General features: G+C 43.5%; 1 long non-coding RNA gene across 1 annotated transcript; it reads left to right on the top strand.

The window, feature by feature from the left end:
* Positions 1-632: 632 nt before the first annotated feature.
* LOC116440270 lies at positions 633-19,713 on the top strand. Its single transcript, XR_004238520.1, has 4 exons — positions 633-899; positions 7,169-7,395; positions 8,234-8,318; positions 12,911-19,713. It is a non-coding gene; the product is annotated as an uncharacterized LOC116440270 (long non-coding RNA).
* Positions 19,714-25,230: the final 5,517 nt, after the last annotated feature.

Genomic DNA, 25,230 nt, shown 5'->3' with positions numbered 1-25,230 from the left:
CAAAATGCATAAAAGAAAGTAAGAAACCCATATGTGGAAAGGAAACTCAGATTTTCAACAAAATCATTTTCAGAACATGCAATTTTCCTACAAAATTCCCTGTTTTGTAAATGCAGACAATTACTCACTTTCTTGCATGAGACACAGCTGACGGCTTGGTGCTCACCCTCAGATTGAGCTAAAACTCAATGCTCAGTCTGTACTGCTGCATCTGGGGTTTAGTGCCCAAAGATCTTGGAAGAACCCTCTTTTAGGATGTGGTGAGTTACCCACCATTGGGAACTGTCTTCCCAATGAAATTCACTCTATTTTATGTTGTTTTATTCTACTTTCCATAGCTAGCCCAGTTTAGGTGCCTTCAGTTGGCTGGGAGGAGTGCCATCTGCAGGGAATGCTGCAATGGAAGGTGGCACAGGGCCACTGGGGCTGGGGACTGCCAAGCCACATGGTGCCTGAGCACAGCAACAAGCTCATGGCCAGACTGGAGGAAACCTGGGGCTAAAGGTCAGGGAACTTGTTCTGAGTCCTCCAGATTCTCAAGGAAATGCCTTGGGATGCATAAAAGTGAGGCTAAAGCGTGGCAGGAGGCTTTGGCACAGCTGAACTAAGGCTTAGGGATGTCACTGATGCCATTGATGTTGGACCAGGGACTCAGAGAGATGTAGGGCCTGTGCTGTTGCCCCTTTAGTCCCTGGGGCAGCCTTTTTGTATTGGGCTGTGTTATGGCTGGTACCACGAAAAATACAGGAAGCTGAATAATTTCATGATTATTTGTACACAGCAGCTGCTCTCATCTCAGTATTCAGGATCCAAATTCCAGCCTGAGAAGGGGCCAGAGGGATATTGTCCAATTCCTCAAGGATGTCCCTCCACACCTCCCAACATATCGGTCACCTGAGGTGAGTATTACAGCCATGCATAGAAGGTTTATCTGGGAATGTCACCTTTTCCTCGTGGTCACCCCCAACACAGCAGAGCCTTTGTAGGCTGGGGTATGAGAAGCTGCCCCAAAAGCATGCCCACCGCCTTCCCACCAATTTACACACTCTTTTTATACTTTCCTGTGAAAGTCCAATTATTTTTCTTCATCTGTGCTCCCTTTGGTTCGAAGTGGGGAAATACCTTTGTAAAGGCAAAAGTCACGTATTGCTGAAAAGAGACCAAATAGGAGGCATGGAGATAAGAATGACTAGAAATGGGAGTTTACCTAGGTTGTTAGAGAGCAGGGGATACCTATGGTTTAATGGTTCTGCATGCTGTGAAGCAGTTTGGGTGGAAGAGACGCTACTGTGGGGTAAACACAGAGCAGAAATTATGGCTTAGATCTGGTAACACTATGCTCAAAATGGGACAGAAATATCCCAGGTTCTTGGAAGCAAACCAGAATGCTATCTTTGCAAAACCTTTGAAAATGCCAATGTTTGTGAGGAGTGTTCATGGTTAAAATCCTATTAAGAATAAAATGCTTTATTTCCTCTTGGAATTTATAATTTAGGGGATATCTCAGACTTTTTTCCTACTGCTGCATTCTATTACTACTACTGAGATTAAACTGGCTTCATTTCTTTTAACATAGACTATTATCTGTTTGTATCATTACATCAATCTTTCTATAAATACTTACTGATATTTGATAGCTTTCCAGAGTAATGCTTTCCTTTCTATAATATTATGCATCTGATGAGGTAAAGATTTTAATTCTTAAAGAAGAACATGTTAATGTATTTAATGATTTTATCATTTTCCCTTACTATTCTATTTTTATGGTGAATTTAGCCTCATAATCTAAATATTTTACTACGCACAAAAGAAATGTCACAATCATTAGTGTAATGCTCATGATCCATATCTTATTTTCTGGTAAAGTGTGGGACAAAAAGCCATAACAAAGTGGGTTATTTAATCAATTTTCAAAATGTATGGATGGGAAAGGTGAGCACATGCTTTCAGGACCCTGAGAATTTTCTCTATATCTTGTGAAGAAGTTCCAGGAAACCCCTGCTCTCTGTTTTTAGGGAAGTTTTGAGGCATACCAAACCTGAAATGCATACTGTAGATTGTCAAAGGCAGCACCAATTTCACTAATGGCAGACACTTTGTTTTCAGGTTTTCCTAATACTTTAAGAACCAGAGACTACATTAAATACTATGCACAACTTGTGGCTGCAAGCCAAAAGGAAGCCCACATGACATTTAGTGCCCTTGTCTGCAAGCTGATAAAAGAGTCTGGATTCTCTAAACTCTTTAAGTGCTCAGTGTCAAGCTGGAATTCAGTAACTACAGCCTGAACAACTTATGTTATTTAAAAATGCACACTTAGCTCTAAGAGGTTTCCAAGCACTCTAATGCTGGGGTATTTGAACAGAGTAATAGGGTGCTTTTAAAAAAGCTTTTTATTTTGCAACTTTATGTTCTTCATCTTGTTCAAATATTATTTACTTTAGAATTCATCTGATAGACTCAAACTTAAACATGCTACTCAGTATAATGGGGCAGGGTTCTGACAAGCCTCAGGAAACTAAAAATGTTTGAAGTATTTAGACTTTGCTATATCACAAAGTAAATTTTGCACAGTTTGAGTATGTGCTCTGAGATCACATAAAAATGCTAGACAGAATTATTCCTACCCAGTCATTTGAACTACCCAGATCTGCCAGTTTGTAACATGCAAATGAACCTGTGTGTTTGCTCCTTCCAGGAGCTCCAGAGTTGTATAAAATTGTGCTGAAATCCTGTGCAGAATAATCCAAAACATCACTGCAGCAGGCTCTTAGTCCACCCCAGATAGGAACTAAATTGCCTGGTCTTTGTCTTGCCTGTACACAAACAAGTACAGTTCCTAACTCACTGCAGGCACAGCTATTTCTTGCTGGAAAGGATATCATGCTTGTTTAGCTCCTTTCCTCTCCATCTGTCACTGGAGCCATGGCAGAGCAGGGGATCACAGCCTCTTGGTAGGACTTTGCAGAGTCCTGCACTGCATCCTTAATTCTTTTAGTTAATGAGCATTTAAGTGAAACAGACTGTGTCTGTGTGGACTGAGCATCTTCCATAATCTTCCAATGAATTAATGGAAAACTGAATTTCTGAGAAAAGAAACTATTTTTGTGTCTGACTCTGCAGCAAGAGGAGAATTTACAGCTAAAAATTAAAAATTAAAAATAAGGTACCCTCTGAGACGGAAAAGAATTTAATTCTCAGTGGAATTCCTGAATTCCTAAACCCTACAGCTCCAGGGAGCTGTAATGGATATGTTTTTTAGCTCTGCAGAGGGTTGTCTGTCAACAAATTTAAGTTATCTCCTTCTCCTGTCCCACACCAGTGAGACCTAGAGCAGAGGGGGAATTCCTCTCACTTAACATCTCTAGGAATCCTGCAAAATGGAAGATGATTACAAATTACTTTGCTTCCACTGTAGTAGCATCCAGTACAGTGTCTGAGAGACAAACTCCATACACTGAAATGTGTCAAATGGTGCTAGAGAGAGTACAGAAAGGTTCATCCATCCGGACTGAACCTTTCCACTGCCCTGAGATGCAGATGCTGGCAGCTGGGGCCAGCAGTTAGCCAGGTGGATCCACCTGGGAGTTATCTTATGCTTCAACCAGCTGGTGTTGTCCAGCTGAGGAGCATTACCAGTGAAAATCCTGTGAGCAAGAGTGTAGATACAAAAAATGTGAGAGGATTCTGAAAGTTCTTTAAAAGAAGCTGCTCAGACAGACAAAATAAATATAGCTAGGGAAGTCAGGCAGGAGAGAAGATAAATTTGTTTTAAAGCTCATTCTGGTTCAGTGGTGAATGAGGAACAAGTTAAAACAAATAGCAAGTACCCTCTCCCTCCATCCAAGTGCCAATGAAAAGAGATTGCAGGTTGTATAGTAGAAAACACCCAAGATGGAAGATGAAAACATCACTGGTGTGACAAGCTGGCAGCAACGTGAAGCAAAGGACATTGAAAAGAAAAGCTTTTTACCTGTATCAGGAACAAGAGAAATGGAAGCAATGATACAGCACCACTATTTGAAAGAGACATAATAATGATATAAAATAAAATATTCAATAAACCCCACTATTTTCCATTTACAAAAGAGGAAGATAATGGGCTACTACCACATGAGGATGATAAATAACAGCAATCTGTTAAAGACTAAGTGGGCTGTTGGACAAGAGCTATTAGAAATAAGTATTTTGAATAGGTGCAGATTAAATCTCTCATTTGGTGATGTTTATTTACTATAAATCTTGAAAAGCCATGTTAATTTCAAAAGTGCCAAAGAAAGTTAAATTGATGATATATTAAAAGATATTTCAGTGGGTTGGACAGCTGTTAATCTGAATTCCATATCATGGAAAAGCTGATGCTGAGCTCAATTACAAAAAATTTTCCAGAGTCTGTTTTAATAGGATAAAATTTGAATTTTCCATGCAGGAGAAAAAAATATGAAACAAAAGGAAGGGCTATTATCTAAAAACAGTATCTATGAAAATTATTTAGGGTTTTTGTGGCTGAAAACAGCTCAGTATAAAAGAGCTGTAGAGCAAGAACACCTAACATGACCTAAGAGAAGCAGATTCTGGCTGGTTACTCAGAAGAAAGACAGGGATGGCATTGTCATTTTGTTGAGTTACATTCATAGGATATTCAAGGGCTCTTCCTAAGCAAAGAAAGGCATTGAAAGAGGAGAGAGAGAGAGAAAAAAGCTTTTATTTGTGAAGTTGATCATGTTTTAGACAAGGCAGATAGGGTGTTCCTTTGCCTTGATATCCCCTGAACATCAGATTTGAAACAGAGACAGTAAATGTTAATGCTGAGAGCAAAGTGGGGACAACCTGTTCCTGTTTCACTAGCCAGGGTGGTTCCATGACCCACCTGTGCAGGAGCACAACTGGTTCTGTGGAGTGAAGGGTGGGATGCTGAAGTTGGACAGGTGATGATGTGGTTTTCTCAAGGGAAAAAGAGACAGTAGAAGGCAGAGAGAGGTTAGAAGGGGTAATCAGATTGGACAAATTAACCAGCTAAATCCAAGATTTGTTACATCCTGAAGGATACCACCAGTTTAAAATAGTTTATAGCTTTTTATTGAGACCCAGGATCAAAAGGCTACAACAGCTGTTGCCTGAAAAGTGCTCCCCTCCTGGTAAGAGGTCTGTCCACTGCCCATGTGAGTTCACCCCAGTGCACCGTGGGTGTTCCCTTTCCCCTGTGTGGTTTCTGCCAGGTCAGGCATGGGGTGAAGCATACAGCTTTCAGGGAGGAATGGCTGTAGGATGCAGGATGCTGATGGTGTGGCCTTGGAGGGCCTTTATGTGGGGTTAGGATTCATGTTGTTGCTCAGACAGAGTCAAGCCACTTCACACATCTGACAGGAGCTTTGAAACTTTGAAGTCTGCAGTCTCCATTTCAGATTTGGTGTAGAGCTTGAATGACCCCAGCCTTTTCCAACTTGATCACCTGCTCAAATAAAACATGATTTCTCCCCACACACATTGCCTTACTTGTTTCTAGCTCTTTAAAGGTTATGTTGTGTGAGGATGTGTATCACACAGAAATTGTATACAGAAATTTGATTAAAGACACCAGGATTTTTCTCCTTTTGTAAATTCCTTTTTTTTGAGATTTGTTTGAGGTTTGGGTTTTTGTTTTTAATTTTTTTTTATTATTTTTTATTGCAAGCAATAAAGTAACTCAATTTTTGGAGAATTTTGTCCAGGTCTCCTGAAAAAATGTGCAGACCTGAAACAAATGTCTGGATTGAGTTGAGACCTTGGAATGAAACTGCAAACCACAATAATTTCTTGTGGTTTCTAGTAGCACTGGTATTAATATCACCTAGAAAGTGTATACCATACCTCTGAGTTGCTAAGGCAGGCCTGCAGCAATACTTCAGACTGCAGTCAGACTACCAGCTGCTCAGTAAACTCTGCTCAAAGCACAGTTTGAAGTGGGGTGTCCCAGAAGTTGCCACCAAAGACTCAGCCCTAGAGAGATGGGTAAATGCTTCTTTAACACCACTGTACACTGTGTAGTAGCTAGACAGTTTCAAAAGTAAGAGAAAACAATCTAGAGAATGGAAATCCCAGCATCTTTAGCTATCTGCTCTAAGAGTTTCCTGTCAGTGTAATTTTGGAGCTTTTGGTGCTGTAACTTCAGAAATGCTGCTTCCCACGTCATTTACCTTCTTGGTCCTAGGCTTACAATGAGGGCCTCATATTGGAAAATATTTCTTTTTTTTCTGTTTGGACTAGAATGGCACTAGCTAAATCTACAAGTCTGATCCAATTACTCTTACATTTATTACATCACTACATAGAAAAAAAGGGGAAAGATTTTGATTAAACAAAAAAAATTACATTGCTATCAAAAATCCAGGAGAAAATTTTGCATAAATAAATTAAAACAATAAAAGAGAGAGAAAGTAGTTGCATAATGTCTTGTGTTCATGTGGTATGGCAAGTTCAAGTTGTCTCCAGAGGGATGATTCCAAAACCAAGTTTGTGACATGCACTTAGGGAGCTCAATGAAAGCCAAATTGCCCTGTGAAAAATGGGATCCCTAAAATTGCAGCTTCTGCAAATAAGGTAGAAGCCTACTGTGAATATTCAAGGACATGCATCTGTGTCACATTTGCCAAAATGGTTTTGTTGTTGTTTTGTGTTTTTTTTAGTTTTAATTCTAAGATTCAATTTCAGAACTGGTTCTAGTTGTAAAGGTGAGAAGCACACTGAGAAAACATCTTGCAGAGTAGTAAAAATGTATAAATTGCACCCTGGTGTGTGCTGGATGGACTGGGCTGGTACGGCTGTACTATGGACACTGCAGCTTTCCTGACCGTGATGCCATGGAATGGCCTACACTCTGCTCTGGGAAGACCAGAAAAGCCAATCAATAGTAATACAGCTCTGGCTCTCCTTCTTTCTCACCTAACAATGGCCTTTTGGTCTAAAAGACTAACAAAGCATGGGCTTAGAGCAGGAAGTCAGAACACCTGTCTCCATATCTGGCATTGTTCTGCTCCGATCCAGAACAGATGGCAGGTTTTTGCTTCACTATTCCTTCACCTGCAAAATAGAGGCAGCACCCCAGAGGCATGAGAGTTGGGAAGTGTTAAAGTTATAATGCTGCAATGGTGCTGTTATTATTTAAGAAGTACATCTTCTTCTTCCATAGGGAATGAAATTCAAGACTGTTCAGACGTGCTTTTCTAATGCTGCAAAAGGAGGAGAGACTCTTACCCCGATGGAAACTTGGGAAAATGCTTTGGCTGGTGCCTCCTGGGAGGGTGTTAACATCTGTCTGCAAAGCATGGGCAGTGTGTGACCTCTCACAAGATGGCCTTCTAGTCAGGAACCCTGCTTGTTGGCTGCTGAGACTGATTCTCAGGTGTCTTACATCAGGTACAGCTTTTTACTCACCGTGTGAGTCCATGTCCTATGAGCATAGCAGTATGGGGTGACAGGCAAGGCAAATAAGGCAGCAGAGAATGAGAATGAGAAATGAGAGATTTTGGCTTGGCTTTATGGCTGTACCCCTGCAGTGGAGTTGCATTTTCAAAGCCACTATATAGTCAGAAGCACTCAGGAGTGTTTCCAAGTATGTAGTAGCTGGAAACAAGGACTAAAACCTTTCCAGAAGCCAGAAGCCATTGATTTCAGTCAAAGGATTTCTTCCTAAAATGTACAGCCTGCTAGAGAAGATCTCCAGTAGTCATTAAAGGTGCCCTAGAGGTTACCAGAAGTGAAAGGTGAATTAAGACTAAGATGAAGTGTTGCATCAGGTGAGATAAAACACAGGTTCCCTCTGGTTGAAGCCATGATAAGCCTGTGTCCTAGGAAAGTAATTCTGCCTATATCTTGCAGGTGCTTGCTTCAACCAAATAAAAGCTTGGAGAGAGATTTCTTTAGTGTTCTGAAGACACTTAAAAGCAATAACATTTAGCTGATGTGAAGTGTTTGATGAAAGTTTCCAACGCATGCTCAACAAAAGTCTTTGAAGTAAGAATAGCAGGATTATATTATTCTGGAGGTGTATAATTTAGTGTAAATAGACATCTCATAGAAGCACAGGGACAGGAGGAGGATATGTATTTGGAAAGTGCATTTAATATAATATAATAATATATTACACTACACAAACAAACCTTCTCTTTAACATGTGCTATAAAAATTGTTCTTTGATGCTTTCTGAAGCAAGAGATCTGTTTTAACTCTCTGTCTTTCTTGTTCTGCTAAACAGAGAGACGTCTAACTGCCTCACAGGGAAATCATTGCTTCTGTCATTAATGAAACAGGATTTGTGATCCTTTCAAGTCCAGGAGGAGGTTGGTAGTTTTGATGACCTTTTTCATTACTTACATAATGAATAATTTGGTTTAAAAATAGTTGAAGATCTCTTGTTGCTGTTTTACTTTGGATTTTGTCTTTTAGAGGAGGACAATTAGCTACCGTGAATACAGAACACATCCAGCTGATGCATCACTGAAGATGGGGAGCTTTTACAATTTCATTTGTTTATACACCCTTAATACCACCCTGTGCTCCTGCACAGATGAAGAAGGGAAACACTGCATCTGTGGGGGAAGCCTCACCTCAGAAATCAGATTGCAGGTGCTCGGCATGTCGAAGTGCTGATCTTGTGAGGAGTAGGAAACAAGGGGAGAATTTTCCCTCCAGCTTCCTCATGCTGTGTGCGTGCTCCTCATGCCCCATCCTCTCTCTGGTATGGCCTCATGCACTCAACACAGCATGGTTTGTCCAAAGGAAGCTGAGACAGAGCAAGACACAAAAAGTGAGGATTTATCTCCTCTTTCCATCAAGACTGCTTGAAAGAGGATGCTGTTTCACCGGTGGTCCTGCAGGAAACTTTCTCTGTAGCAGCTGCTGGTTTTAACAGTGCAAGTCAGTACATTGCTTTGATGAAATCTGCTTCTCTTTTAGTCCGTGTGAAAAAACTTAGCCCTGAGTAGGAGCCATCCTCTGGATATAGGCAAGCATGAATTAAGGTCTCTGCCTAATCACAGACTAGGAACCTCAGCAATTCTTTGGTATTTTTTTCAATTTATAATTGATAGTGCAGTTGTGGTGTGCTGCTTCTGAGGCAGTCCAACTTGGAAAAACACATTTCTCCATATTCCTTGCCTTTCCATCAACTGTGCCTTTAGAGAGGCTCTCTGTGAGGCTCCTGGGGCTCTGGGGCCCTGTCAGGTCTGAGGATGAGCATGATGGCGGAGCCCACCAGGATTTCGGATCTGGGATCTATAGCCCTCCTTGGTAATGGAGATGCTCTGAAATTTGTGAGGTTGTGTTTGTGCCCATGTATCCAAAGGGAATCAGCGGGGACAAGGATGCATGCAGCACATTTTTCATGGAGGACTAACTTGGTAAAACTTGTGAAAAAATGAAAATCACAGTTGTGTGATTTACCAGAAGCTTTCACGTAAGATGAGTCTCAGACAGAGGAGTGAGGTAACATGCAGCTGGGTATGAGACATAGCAGATGTGTCCATAAAGTGTCACTGAAATCAAACACAGTCCTCACCTGTGCATCTCTCACTTATGCCTCCCTGTCCATGTTTTACTTCACGGACTGAAACTAAAGTTTTAGTTTCCTTGTGCCTGGTACTTTATTTTCTTTTTTATTTTTTTAGGCTGGTTCGGTGTTCTCTATGGACTTTCTTTATGTTGTTATTTTTTCTGAGCCGTTCGGTCCTTAACACTCTTTCAGTCTCTTTCCATCTTTTTTTCTCTCTTTCTCTCTCTATCTCCCTCTGCCTCCCCTTCACTTTTTCTCATCTGGCTACTTCCATCAGGATATTTTATAAAGTAAATATAAAATTAACTGCTTCAAAATCTTTTCCCTCAAAGATCTCTCTGCCCCCCTATCATTGTGTTTGACTCACCCTATGAGACAGGTCACCTGTAAGTGTCCTTGTTCCCTGCAGTGAAGAGATGGATTTTGTCCCTTGTAACCCTGCTCAGATGTGAAAGCATTCTCCACACTTAATCCAGTCAATTTACTTCCCAACCAGTCAATCTCTCCATGCTTCCTAGCTAAACCAGTTGAACCCTTTTGCTGGTTCTCAGTGCAGACCTTCAGTTTCACTGGGAACACGTATGCCCTTCTGTCTCTCTTAATTGCTGCATTCATCTAGTCTTTGTTCCCTGTCCTCACGTAGGACTTTGTGAGCAGTAATTATCTCATACCATTGTTTTAAAATCCCTAGTCAGTTTGTGAGGTACAGCTCCAGACATGCCATGTCTTAAACATCAGCTCTGCCCCAAGTATGTAGTGTAAGAGCCCAGCTGCTCTGTATGAGCTCTGTAGGCTGATTTCTCCATGCAGTCATTATCACCTCCTTTCCACCTTGTCCCAGTCTCCCCTTGGCCTTCTCAGAGCCCCGTAGGCTTTCAAGTGTTAACCCCATTTGTGGTTTCACTTCTCCCCATAAGACCCCAAGTACCCCCTAAGACCCCAGGGTTCAAAAGCAGCCTGGTCTCAGGGTGGGAGACAAGCAAGGCAGAGGCGTTGGGTTTTTTGTGAACTTACAGCAATTTTTCAAGTGACTTGTAATGGATTTCCTTCCAAGTACTTGTCCAGTCTCCCCTTGAATTGGTTAAAACTACTTCTGTCCTTTGCATACTCCTTCAAGGAATTCCACAGCCCTGCAGCAGTGCAGTACTTTATAGAGTCACCTGTCCTAATCCCACAGCCTGCTTCTTGATAGAAAATGGTCAACTCCATTATCAAAATCTGGTGTGTGAAATCAGGACTGGTTTTCATGGTGTTTTTTTCTTTATCCTTAGCTACACTGAACTTCAACTGACATTTCATACGGTCGCATGAGATGTGTCTGCAATTTGTCACAACCTGCCCTTATTACTTTAAACAATTTTGTATCATGTGTGACCTTTGTCTCTCACTGCTCATGCCCTTTCCCATGTTATTTATGGGTATTTTGAACACAACAGACTTCAGTGCAGATCCCTGAAATTTCCACTGCTAACTTCCTTCTATTGAGTTAAATGACCATTTTGCCTGTGCTCTGTTTCCTGCCTTTCAGCCATTTCTCTATGCCACGACTTCCCCCTTCCCCTAGTTTCTTAGTTTCCTTAGAAGTCTGTGGGGATAGACTTTCCTAGATAACCTTCATCAATACATTTGGTACTTCTTTCAAGAACTTTGAGAGATTGGAAAGGCAGGATTTCCAGAAGCCATGTTGGCTCTTACCAAGTGGATCATATCTATCCAGATCATACCATTTAAAGGTGTCCACTAGTTTGATCTTTTATTGAAACTTTTATTACTTTGGCTGGCACAGCCCTCAGGCTTACTTGCCTCTAGGACTCCAGATCCTCCTGATCCCTCTTTTAACCTTGGTGTCAGTTTTGCTTCCTGACATCCCAAGGTGGGCACTATCTCAGTAATTGAGTCCAGACATCCTTAGGTGGTCTTGAATCCCTTGCTGTTTGCTCCTGTAGTCTGGCAGGCCCCATCCTACCTATTTTTGCCACATACAATCCCACTGAATTTGAGACACACTCTGGCCAAGTCCTCTCCCAAGAAGGTTCCAGTGTGGAAATCTCCCAGTTTCTGCTACAAGAACCATGGACACCAAGAATTCACCTTGCTTCTCTACAGTGGTCTTGCCCTTCCTGAGCATTGCTTTCAGATCCCAAACTCAGCTGATCTCAGAGTCAGACCTCTGCCAGACTTGATCCTGATGTGTTGAAGCAGTGCTTAGAATCAGCTTTGATTCCTTTTATGCCATTGCTCCTTAAAATATTTTATGGCCTAACTATATTTTTACAGTCAGCCCACTGAATTTGCCATCACCACTTGGATAGAGCTCCTTGAATGACACTTTTGGAAATCAACCAACCTCTTTCACCTGGTGATTCAATCAAGCAAACACCTACCCTTTCTCAAGCCTCTCCTGCTGGATGCTGTGTATGTTACTCCACTTCAAGTGTGGTGTCTGCCGTCCAGCGCTCTCCACAGTGCAAGGAAGATTTGGCTGCCTTACCTTCTGCTTTCAGTTTCCCCATTTACACAGTTCCCCCTCTTTGCATTTTGTCACATCTGTGAAAGAGTTCTGGGTCTCTTTTGCTCAGGAAGGGATGATGGATCTAAGTGTGTGATGGTGAAAAGACAAAGGGGTGTTTCCTTACTGAGATCTTGAACCAACATGGTACATCTCTCTATCCTGAGGACCAGGCAGGGTGTTGGTGGTAGCATTCCAAAACCTGACCCGTGTTTCACCTCCTCGTGTGGCAAAGAGTAGGGCACACAACAGTGACTGAATTCATTGGTGCAACCACTTTTCTACTCATGCTACCCCTATGACTTCTCTCACCATTCTGCTGTCAGTGCTGCTGTCCCTGCAAGACAGGCAGAAATATAGACCCCATGTAAAATTATTTCATTTTATGCCTAGAAAATACAGGTTTAACTGTGCTTAAATATATGAGTGGTTTTCAAAAAAGTTTCTGAAAACAATGCAGCCAGTACTGGCATCCCAGATATTAACCTCTATCTATTTCAATTTAATTTATAGTCTAGTTTCTGGTCTATTTCTGTAACTCTTCTTGCTGAAAGAGCAATCAAGATACACATTTGCCACCATTTTTCTCTTAGATCAGTAGTGTTCGTCAACATAAAAATATTTCAGTTCTGTTTCCTGGTCAGACATGCCTTGAAAATTATATACTTTCAACATAGCGCATAATTGTGTACATGAAACTACTGTTCATTTTGTTTTATAACGTGTTTCTCATAGCCTGTGGTCTCCTGTCATTGTTACCCTCTCTCCTACTCCCTTACAACAGTTTTGAGAAAGAAATAACCTCAGAAGTTTGGAGGTGTAACATTTAACTGCCTGTGCCATTTCTAATGCAGTATCTGCTCATATTTCAGCCAGGATGATGTAGCATCCATCACTTCAGCACAAATGGATGCATTTTCACAGACTTCTTGGTCAGAAGAGCATCTCAGCCAGCCTATCTGCCCCAGAGCACACAGGGTTCATCTGACATGACCAAGTCCTGCTGAGCTGAGGGTGTGGGGGACAGGACTGCACCACCTTTTGGAAATCAAAAACAAAAGGACAGAAACGGAAGGAATGCGCATCAAACAATCACCTCCTCTTCCATCATCTCCTCCTGTTTTCACTGTAATCCCCAATACAAGCTGCCTCAAAATGCAGAGCCTTTCAGAAGATTATCTGTATCAATGCAGGCTTTGAAGTACAGGCTGCTGGCATCTCATTACAGACAGAGATCAAACCTCGGAGATTACCATGGTTCTGGGCCTGCTGGACTTCATTCACACATCACAGAAGTGCTAAGCTATCAAAGTGCAGGGCTCTGTCTGTGTGTTACTTTCTCAGCCATAAATCCAGCAGCACAAACCCGCTGCATTTTTTTTTTTTTTAACAAATGAGTCCTTTCGGCCCATAAGGTGTCTTTTTCTTCATGGGGCTGAATACAGTTTGGGAAATTGAAATAGTCCAAGCTGGAAGATAGATTGAAGTAATATCCTTGGGGTATTTGGGCCGGATGTTAACTGTATCTTTTTTTCCTTTGGTAAAGCAAACAGGAAGCCATTTGAACTGCAGACTTGCCCACTGAGGGCAAATCCCAGGGTACAAAGGGCAATCCCAGTGCCAGCCATTTTCTGCTCTCTTCTGGCACTCACGTCTGTGCAGAACCATGTCAGCTGGAGGAGCCAGAGCCTGCACATCCTGCTTTGAATTAGCTTAGAGACAGCACGTCCCCTCCAGCCCATTCCACTCCAGGCCACCAGTCCCTTGGGCAGCAGATGCTAAAGTACAGGACGTGGGTTTGCTTCCACCTCAAAATGTTCTGAAGATGGGAGATGACTACAAAGCCTTTCTAAATCCTGTACCACAGCTGCATTTAGAACAGGGTTGTGTTAATAAGTTGTACCAGAGCCTAAAGGCTCAGGTATGCCAGCTCTCCCCACCACTGCAGCAGCAGTTGGGAGCTCACAGAGGCCATTGACATTGTTTCTGGGCTAGAACTTGCAGATCATGCTTAGCCTTCTGCTGTCACTAACATGTAGCAAACTCAAAATGGTTGTGAAATGCAACACCAGGATTCAGAGGCAACTTCATTCATGAAATCTACTGGCATGCTTCTAAGCACTGTGAGAGATGGCTGCCTGTCTGGGTGGAGTTTTTCTGGCTGGATCCACATGTGCACCTTGCTGAAGGACCAGTGACAAGGTTCTGAGAGGATCATGCTGAGAAGGTTGTTTGACTCTGAAGTTAGAGTCACCCACATGCCTGGCAGGCACATCAATATCATGTGCAAGGTGTTCCAACCCAAGTGAGAGCACAGGTGACCAGGTTCTTTGAAGCTTAGCAGAAAAAAAAGGATGATCATCTACACCCCACTATTCCATCATAGTCCTGGATACACGGTCTTGAAGGTAACCAGGACCTGGTGGAGATATGTCAGTATCTCAGCAGGATGAGCTAACTCTGCCTTGCACCTCAGCAGTGTCTGGGTGGTCACCAGCCTCCAGTTTGCCTCTTGTGTGTGTGATCAAGGTCTGAAAAACACCCTGCAGATAGGCCTGCTTGGGTCCATTTTTCCCCAGGAACCCTTTCCTTTCATCGTCTGAAATTGATTATTTTTTTAATTGTTCTTTTAAAACACTCATACGTGCGACTTAATAGAATTTTGATCAAAAAAACACAGATAGGCCAAAAAATATGAAAAAAAAGAAAAATATGAAAAAAATATGAAAAATTGAGGTGCTCCTGTTTCCATCTATCCTTAATACATGAAAAAAACAATAGTCACCAGTCATCTCCCTGCTTCCCAACATTTTAGTTCCAGTTACACCGTAATTGCTGGCATCACAACGTTAGCTTCTGCTGTTGGAAACAGCCTTTGAAAGGAGAAATGGGAAGCAAAAATAGTGGAGATACCTTACTGTGGCAAAGGACCTAAAAATGAAGGAATGAGGGGGGAGGGAGGGAGGGAAGAAAAGCATGGGGACAAATGTTGTTTGTAGACGTTCAAGTATTACTTTAGAAAAAATTCTTTTAGCAATATGGAAGGTTCCTAAAAATATATTTTTATCCCTTCTACTGTTTGGATTTGTTAACAGCACAGAGTGACCTCTCTTTTGGCCAGAGGAGCCTTATCAACAGCTTTGGATGGTGCTCTGTCCACTGAAGACCACTTCTGTGCAAAACCTGAATGTGCTACATGCTATGTAGAAATGCCTGTGCTAGTTTTCAATTCAAGGACTCATTTCATGCACCATAACAACAGCCTTGGCTTGGAATACACTCTCCAAAGGTGGGACACTAGTTTTTTTGTTCACTCCCATCTCTGCTCCATTGCAGAGAAGATCTGCTCAGATCTGAGCCTTACATCAGCCAGGTTCAGAACAGATATGCTTATTTGGATGGGAACCATCAAGTTTTAAAGTAGAGCTGACATTTTGAAGTGAAACAAGAGCAGGAAAACTTTCAAGGCATCAATACCCTGTGCTACTCAATTCCAGGGGAGAATAAAACAGGTGAGGCCAGATCCTTTAAGTTTGCAGCTCTCCCAACTCCAATGTTGCTCCCAGCAATGACAAATATATTCTTAAAGGTCCTAGCAAGAGAAAGCCAAGCCAAGAAGAATGTACTTTCAGTATGCAATTAGCATAAATATACTTTGTGCTAAACTGCCCAGAATTAGAAACAAAGAGCTTGAGAAGGTTCTAATTGTTTCAAAGGGAATGCATGTCATGGAGAAGAAGACAAAGGGGAGCTATGTCCAAGAAGACTTGAGACAGAGGCCAAACCAGCAATTTCCTGAATCCAAAACAGTCCCAGAGGCTGTGTCTGAAGACCTGCCAGTGGACTCAGCACTGGAATTTGCCAGGGACTTAGCCTAAACCCAGCCACCAACCTTGCCACTCATGGTGAATGATACATCTCAGTTGGCACAGTGAACCTGCCACGCTTACTGTGAGAATGGCCACAATTACTGAGTTTATTGCTGGAGTCCAGCAGATGAAAGAAGGGACAAGCACATCACTAGACGCACCACATTTAAGATGAATCTTTGTAATTGCAAGATTTCTTAAGAATAAAAATGTTCGCTTGGAGCTTTTTTTCTCCTAGCTCATGGTCAGCATGGAGATTGTCAGTATGTGGCAATATAGCAAATGCACAGGGAGACCTTCAAACTGAATTGATGAAGAATGACAGCTAACTCTAACCCTGCTCATTTCTGAGCCTGCCATCCCATGGGATTGATAGCATTTACTTGGATCATCTCTCAGTGGCCAGCAAATGAGACTCAAAATACAAACTCCTCCATCTGCAAATCCCATCTGACCCTGCACTGAGAATGTCCGTGCTTTCTGGCTGCTGTCAGGCAACACCATGATAACTGTGACCAGAGACACCATTGTAGCCAGCACAAAGCCTGTGCAGGCAGTGATGTGCAGGCAGGGCAGCAGGTGGGGAAAGCTCACACTGCCTTTGATCCCTTCTGCATGTGTCTGCTCCGATTTGATGTTGCACATACTGCAGGTTTACCCTTTGGCTCCACAGTGCTGGGTCAGGTCTATTGTCCTTAGGCTTTCAACATGCCCTGAGTATTTGCAGCCAGGATCCTGACAGCTTTCTGTGCCAGGGCCTTTTATGTGATGCTGCAGATGAGTCCTTTGTCCCCAGCTCAGACTTTCAGACTCCTCTCAATCTAAAGTTTCAAAATTGTCTCTCAGACCAGCTCACCACTCTTACTTCATGCCACCACTCCCCTCCCCCAAACAGTTTATTTGACTTGGAAAAGAGACAATAGTTTTCTTCTTAATTATGAAAGATGTGCCATACAGAATATGTCTCCTAAGACTGTGCAAAATTGCATTTAGCAACAATGAAGTTACAGTGCTGTGATCTGAGCCTCAGAAGCCATTTGTCTAATCTTCAAACTGGTTGGCAGTTTTCATCACTTCCCTTTGTCACTGAGACTTCCTTTATTTGTCTGTACCTCTTTCTTTCATATGAGATGCAATCTTTACTATGTAGACATGAACATAAATATTTAGACACAACTGGAGAAGCTTTCAGATATTTGCTCAGAAATAAATCTTTCTGTGAGTCCTTGGTTCAAGATGGAAGCAGGAAGTAATTGCCCATGAAATTCCCTTTGGGTTGGCAAGAAGAATAGTTACTTCATATCTGTCGAAGGATGGCTTTGGGTAAATGGGCTGCTAGAAGTGAAACTGATACTCAAAAGCAGCACTTTGATGAAATTTTTTGTGAGATTTTGTTTTCTTTCCTAACAGCTTGAGAGACTCTAAAAATGAGAAATATCAAAAAGATTGTGTTCATGTGTTAAGACTTTGTTCCAGTGACACACTAAATGCCAGAAGTACTGTGTAGATGTACCAGATCAGTAGCTGTAGTGGCTCTTGTTTCCCTTCCCTCTGTCTTGGGCCAAAATCCACTGAAGTGAAAGGAGAGCTACCAAAATCTCCTTGCAGGCCTTGGGCAAGATGAATAAACAGCCACTGTGTCTCCAGCTCGGTCCTTGCTACACCTGCCCCAGTTACATGTCAGCTGAGGCAGAGACTGTCCACAGATATGCACAAGTTTGGCTGGGGAAAATATAAAGGAATCAAACCTTTTATGAGGGCTATGTGCAGTGGTGTTACTTGGCATTTTGAGAGTACAGACAGCTCAGCTCATGGTCAGCAATTGAAGTGTCAGGAATCTGACCTTGTTGCTGTGCTTTTAAACTTTCAGGCTCACCCCATTCTCAAGAGGGTCTCAGTCTCCTGTTTCAATGGCATAACTTGCTTGCTCAGCTTTCCTGCTTTTCAATGGGTTTCCATTAGAGACATTTTTCCCTTTCAGGTTTTCTGTCTAGTAAGGAGTGAGCAACCTGAGATGCTTGGGGAACATCTGCTTTGATGCTCTTTGTCAGTCTCATTTCCAGGCATCAGATGCTCATGCTTCCAGAGTCACCTGGAAATCCTGAAAGTTTTCTTATGAAATAGCACTAAAAAATGTTGAATTAAAAATTCTACATAAAGGAAAATTTGCACATACATATCTTCTTGTGGACATTTCCCATCTTCAAAGATTAACAGTTCTATATAGGAAACAGAACTGCATTTCACAAAGTATTACAATTTCAGTTACAGTTTGCAGTGGTATATTTTCCTTCAGCAAAATAGGAGGAGTAGCTTCCATCCATGGCTGCAAGTCATTTAGTAACTAAAACTGCAATGCTTCACCCAAGTCTCTTTGTGTTTTGGTTCTCTGGGAGGGTTCTTCCTACCCATCCCCATGGCTGAGACTCACCTCTCTGCTTTGCAATGGCCAAGGGGCTCAGAAGCCTTCTGAGACCAGCAGGGTGAGCTCTGAAGTGCCCCTATCTGGAGATCAGAACAGCTCATGGCTTCAGCTTAGGAGGATGGGGAGAGGGGTGGGGTTTGTTTGGGTCTTTTAAACTGTTTTGTGCTATTTGGCGTAGAGGCACCATGAGGTCACCTCTTCCTGGATTCCTTGTCTGCATGCCAGCACCTGGTAGCTGAGGACACCAAAGGTACGGCAACTCAGCTTCAGGATGAACAAAATCAGAAACAGGAGAAGCAGATGCCAAACAGTAGCTGCATCTGGATTTTGGGTGATCGACTCCATGTGTATTTTCCCATTACTACATAAAATCCTAAGAAAACATTTTAGTCTTCCTTTGCATCCCAGGATCTCTTCATGTCTCAAACCTGTCTTGAGCATGTTGAATGAAAAATCTGCTAGATCAGAACTGGTAAGAAGATATTGTAGTGCAGTGGATATATTACTTATTGAAACCTCCTCCCATGGGATAGCTGTATGAAAACATTCCACTAAACACATGCTCCACAAGCCAGGGAATATAAGGCAAAATGTGTAACTAGAGGCACAGTGTATCCAGATCCCAAGGATCTGGCTCTTGCTAGATTGAGCTTATTGAAATTGGGAGGTCTTTCCTAGCGTTGGCAGCTACCAGACAACAAATTGGATGTGAGGCTGTTCTCAACTTTTCATTCCTTTCTTTTTTAATGCTATTTTTTCCTTTGAGCAGATGTTTTTAATACAGCATCCTGAAATGCTTACAGCTGTCAGTGTCTAATGAGCCTCTAACATGCCATTTCATACTATCGGTTTATGTCATTAAACTTTACCACTTACGGAAAAAAATGTTATATTTGTATGGTTTGCAGGATTTCTGGAATAATCTAGTTCCTGTCTGTCAGCATTTATTGTCAATCTTTTTCTATATAAAGGTTTGCCTGTTGGGAGAGAGACATACACAGACACATACATATTTTTTTTGTTAGAGCTCAGTAGGAGATGAGCCAACCAGAAGCTCTTCTGGCAGTTACTGCAGTGAAAGCATATCTATGACTTAACAAATTAATTATACAAGTTCTTGCACAGGAGTTCTTGGTCCTTGGATCAAAAAAGTGAGGAAAAGGCAATTTGATTCCTGAGAAGAATAAATCTGCTCATAAAGGCTGGATAAGATACATATGTGTGTGCCTTTACCATAATTTAAAAAAAAATTACATGAAAATGTTTTAGTAAACGAAATGTGCCTTTAATTTCTTTTAATGATACTTCCGGATCTGTAAATAAAGACGATTATAAGAAATAATAAAAATGAAGGAAAAGCCAGATGTTTCAAAGAGCAGCATCTCTGATTTCAGTGCAGCTCCAAAGCAGTTCACTGTGCAAAGCACTTGGCCCTCAGCAAAAGCCACTGCTGTGTAGTTTGAAAGCACAACCATCACAATGAGACTCCTCAACTGGGTGCACTAAAAGCCTGGGACCAGAGCAGGCTTTGAACAAGTTTGAGAAATACGCCCCTAAATGCCAAGTGGCCCCTCTTCTGTTATTAAGTGATCGTCTTTGCTGTGGGGTCTTGGCTGAGAAAGAGCTGTGCATGTTCCCAAATGCTCCATTATAATCCTGCTGCTGGTCTGCCCTGCAGCCCACTGGGGATGTGATGTGGCACCATGGGACACACATTGACAGACATGGCTACTTTAAGCCTTTGAAATGCCCTTCTGTTCTCTCCTCAGTGACAAGGTGGCATTGCACCCTACAGAGCACAGACAGTCTGTGAGTGCTCAGCCCTTCTTGGAGGAAAACTCATTGCTGACACCTCTTCCTAACCTTTTTTTTACTTCTTTGAGGACACTGCTGTAGCCTCCTTTGCCTCCCCAAGGCTGTACCAACCTCCCTGCCTCTTCTAAACCCCAGACGTCCCAAAGGCAAGGGGCCAGTGGTCTAATAATGTAATGTGACCAGTGTAGGACAGCTTTCAACCAGCCCAAATTATCTGGAGCTCAGCATTACTGCTGGCCTGGCTTGGTTGTGAAATATTGCCTAAGGTACTGAAAAATAGCAGATGGGGTTCTGCACAAAACTGTGAATCAGAGGAAATACTAAGCAGCATTCCAGCAGTGTGGGAGGATCTCTGACACTGGTGCCTGGGCAGAAGCAAACCTCCAGGAGCCGTAGGCAGTTACCTGTGGCATCACCTGGCTGGGAAACAGCACCCATGTGCCTAGAGCAAAAGCACCCAGGGAAGTCCTTACCACTGTGCTGCTCTAGAGGAGCAAGCCCAAGTCCTGGCCCTGGTGAAGGGGACAGAACAGCTTGCTGTGTCCCTGCCCATCACAAGTGCTATCCTATCCCCAGGCAGCTATAGGCCCCTTGACCACCAAAACCTGAGTTTGTTATTAGTTCTTGCAGCATCCTTGACATCACTGTGAGCTGTCTGCCCCAAGCACAGAGGCTGACCGGCAGGAAGAGGGGCTACTTCTATGTATCAGAGTGTCTAGGGGGGTGCTGTGCTGGTCTGTGACAAGAGCCATAGGTATCCCTGGCAAAGTACATTGCAAGCAAGAGTAGACACCTCAGCATGGGAGAAGAGCCAGGCAGACATTCAAGTCTCAGCTAAAATAATGTGTGATACAGCAGTGTTCCACACCCCCATGGGAATTCCATGGTGATCTCTTCTCTGGAGTAACAATAAGTTGGGTTTGAGTAGGAATGATAAAGGCTTTATGGAAAGGGGCTCCTGCTGTGATGACAGCAGGAAAACATTGAATGATGGAGGGTACCAGGCACACAATGCCTGAGCCTCAGGTCAGGAAGACCAGCTCACTGGGTTCAAATATATTGGTAGAAGAGGGCATAGAGCACCACAGAAGTACTGGCACACAGCCACATGGGCACACCCTCTCACACTCACAGAGGCCTCATTGTGATGGAAAAACAGGGTAAAACCCTGGCACAATGGGTGCCTCCGAGCAGAGACATCTCCTTGGGATGTACACTGGAGCTCAAGCAGCAGGGAGGTTGCAGATTACTCCCCTCTTCTCCTGGGCTGGACAGGGAACGAGCTGAAGGTGTGGGGCACTTTGGGTGCCCTGAGTTTTCCAGTGATAATACAGTGAGTCTGCTCAAGGCCCTTTCAGGGAACCATGTCTACTTGTGGAAGGGGTCATTTATCTTACAAGACAGACAGACCAAGCTGAGCAATGCAGTTGACCACACAACATCTCCTTTGATGGTGAGGAGTTGCTCTCAGCCTGTACTGAGCAAAAAGTTTCAGTTTCTTCATCAGGCTTGGAAAAGGGCATGTGTGACCAAAGGGCTTGTCCATTTTTTCCAGCTCTGTTCCCTCTCTCCACAAACCTTGCCTTGCCACAACAGCTCCCACAGTACTCATGCCATACATGGATGGTCACTAGGGATTTACAAGTAACAAGATGTTCTCCAATGGCCCTTGGAGTAGGTCAGAGCTGGGATTTGCTCTGTCAAAGAACAGTCCCTATTTGAAAGTCTGGGTTCCTATGGCTGAGAGAGTACTGGTAGTTCATGGAGGCAGCTAAATTGTGAGCGTGTTTATTGGAATTACAAATAGCTTTATACAGACGGCCTAGCCTGGTCACTGGGAATTTGTATGGGTAATTATGGGCTCATTATTATCTTCCCTGCAGGGAAGACACATGACCCAGTAGTCTGAGGAAAAAATTGGGCGCCAGGAACTCCTGGACTCTAATCCCAGCCTCGACACTCCCTTCTCTGGCCCCAGGCAAGTGACTTAACTTTGTGCCTTGGTTTCTCTGTCTGTGAAATAGGGATAATATCTCTGAGGAGTGTTGTGAGGATTAATTAGATAATGTTCACTTAATGCTTTGAAGATATGAAATGTGAAATCTTATTATGCAGCTTGGAATGCTTTCCAGGCTCTTTTGATTTCTGACCGCACGCTTTCATTAGATCACCTCCTTCCCCGCGGAGGTGGATTCGCTTGGGAGCCACCCCAGCTAATTTGGGAGTTGTTTTTTTCCAATAGCTTGGAGCAGTTCCCAAACACTCTGACTCACACCGGCTTGCTGGAGAAGCTGCCTCTGACACCTGACCCTGGCTGGGGAACGCCTCGCTCGGTGTGTGCTGGCTTTCCAAAGACAAGTCAGGGAGTGGCTGGAGACAGGATGAATCAGGTTTAACTGTCTCTAATGAAGCCGGGGATGGATTTTGCCCTCTGGCCTTCTCCAAAAGCATCTGCACTACTGGGATTCCTGGCTGACCAGGGATGTGAGGAGCAGCTCCCTTAACGCTGTCCTTCCAAAGCTGCAGATGCTTTCTAAGCATTTGATTAGACCCTACTTTTGTCTTGATACTTTGAGGCACGGATCTGTGACATAAGGGATTTTTTTTTCAAAGGAATGAAATTATCTCCTTAGTCATTCTCTTTATATACAGTCAGCTTCCTGAGAGAGTGATTCCTTGGGAAAATGCAGTCTTCTGCAGTGCTAAGTCACTGTGCAGGACACAGTAAAGTTAATTTTTCCTGATTGAGAAATAGCCAAAGTAGGCCTTGTTCCTCAAGTCTACTTTTTTGAATAGTTCAGTGATCCTGTGAGCCGTGTCAGTCAGCTCCTCCTGGGAACCTGCCCCTTCCAGCACGGTCCACGCTGCACACCCACATTCAGCAGCGCTTCAGCTGGAGCAGCTGCGGTGACAAGGACACGAGGGAGTGCGGTGGGTGCCGTGGCCAATCCAGCTGCTGGGAGGGTGGCCAGAGCTCTGGACACCTCGGGCCGAAAACAAACAGGCTTGGAAACGCCTTGCCTCACCCAGGAGCATCTCAGGCTCCAGCACAAGCATCTCCTCAGCCTTCCAGAGGAAAGGAGTCCCTGCGTGTAGCCGCCCCCGGCACAGGGGGTTTGCCACCCGCAGGATTTTGCCTGAAGGTGCTGAGGGTTTGATTTGGGCTACTCAGAAGCAGGAGCTCCCTCGAGTGGAGCGAACCCCCCACTGCAGCGCGGGGGCGCGGCCGGGGACCCCCGCCCCGCAGCGCTCGGGCGGCCGCGGCTCCGGCGGCTCGGACGGACAGAACCGTGTTGGGAGGAGCAAACAGCACGGAAATAATTGATGAGAAATAGTCACTTTCAGAACCAGCTTTTGCTTCCTTTGAAATCGGGACCTTCCTCAGGGCAGACAAACTGCTCAGGAAACTACTCCCCATCACTGAAAAGTGTAGGACAATCAGAGAAACACAGAACTGCTCGATTTTAAAGTAGCCCCAGTTTACTTGCTCTCTCCTACCTTGAGAGGGAAATTCATGTCCAGAGGGAGGGCTTTTCTGTTCACTGTTGTCCCCCCCCAACATACTGAGAAGTTTTGTGGGCATGTAGGTCTCCAAAGAGTACTCGGACTGTAAAATTTGCTTGCATGTGCCCTATCTCTAATGCCTGGGGAAAGATCAGTTCTTTGCCATACACCTCAAGTCTTCATACTACACCAAGTGAGTGAAAGAAATCCAAATACAAGGGTGGAATACGGAGCTTTCACTCTTCACTCTGTAGCTCATGAGTATGACAGTGTGGTCTTGGGGTGTTGGCAGTAGGAAGAGGGAAACAGTTTCTCCACTTAGGGGATGCAGATCATTTAACATGTTATCAGTCACGAGCAACACAGGCTATACCTAGGAGTTATCAAACAACTAGAACAGATTGTGACATGGTGCCATGGTGTGGCACTCTTCTTGAGTGCTTTGACATACTCTGCATCAAACAGATGTAAGTTTTGTTCCTGAAAAATGGGGAAAAGGGAGGGAGAATGAACCAAATACCGTCTGGAATCATAGAATCATAGACTACCAGGTTGCAAGGGACCTCAAGATTATCTGGAATAAACTTTCTGGCCAGCTGCTGATGAAAAAATTTGTGCTAGGCATCACTGCAAGATGATCAATGAACAGCAAAAGAGGAATCCAGGAGTACTTCCAGACTGTAAAAGCCCACGTTAAGGTGAACATGGACCCTCACCACAGGGGCTGTTATTTGACCCTGGGACTATGGCCAAGGCTCATGAGCTTTTCAGTACCTGTTGTTTGACACTGTTCCAGATCCTGATACCCTATTAGGCACATCCGTGCAGACCCATGCATAGCGTGCTGTAGTCAGCACCCAGGCAGAGGAACAGTATGTCTGTAGAGAGCAAACCTGTTTCTTCAGCTAAGCTTTGATTATATATGCTATCTGCTAAGTCATTGAAATCTCTTGGAATGAATATATGGAAGAATAATTGTAATTGAATCTAAGTAGTGCTCAAATTAATGTAAATATGACGCATCAGCCTAATAACTAAAGTTGTCAGGTATGGGTTTTATTCAGAGCTTGAATTAGCTTCCTGCTTGAACTTGTTGATTTGCCTTGGAGCTTGCAAGGCTGAGCTCAAAAGGCAAAGTGCTGTGGGAATGCTGAAAACAACACAGTGAGGCAAAGGGCTCTTCTGCTCTGCTCTGGGGACCTTTTCTCATACTATCTGCAGCACTCCTCACTGGGGACTTTGCTTTATATGCAGCAGCCCCTTTGTTTCTTTTAGAGAGGCATTTCACAAAGTGTATGTGGCAGCTACAGCCCCCAAAGGTCATCTTTCTCCCATCCCTCTTCACCATAGGACCCTGGCAGAACTCCCATGTCTCAGCCTATCTGACTCTGGGGCCAGGAGCACGGCTGGAGCAGGCTGGCTCTGCCCAGGGCCACTTGGGCACCTCCCCAATGCTCCCAGCTCCAGCAAACAGTGTTGGTAGAGTTAATTCCCTTGGGAACCACTGTCTCACCAGTTAGGAGCCACTAGGCTGGGCTCATGTAACCACAAATTTCAGTTGGAATGACCCCTGGAAACA

This window comes from Corvus moneduloides, chromosome 1 (assembly GCF_009650955.1).
Source record: "Corvus moneduloides isolate bCorMon1 chromosome 1, bCorMon1.pri, whole genome shotgun sequence".
NCBI lineage: Eukaryota > Metazoa > Chordata > Aves > Passeriformes > Corvidae > Corvus > Corvus moneduloides.
The sequence above is the reverse complement of the archived record's forward strand: the minus strand, read 5'-3'. Positions and strand labels throughout refer to the sequence as shown.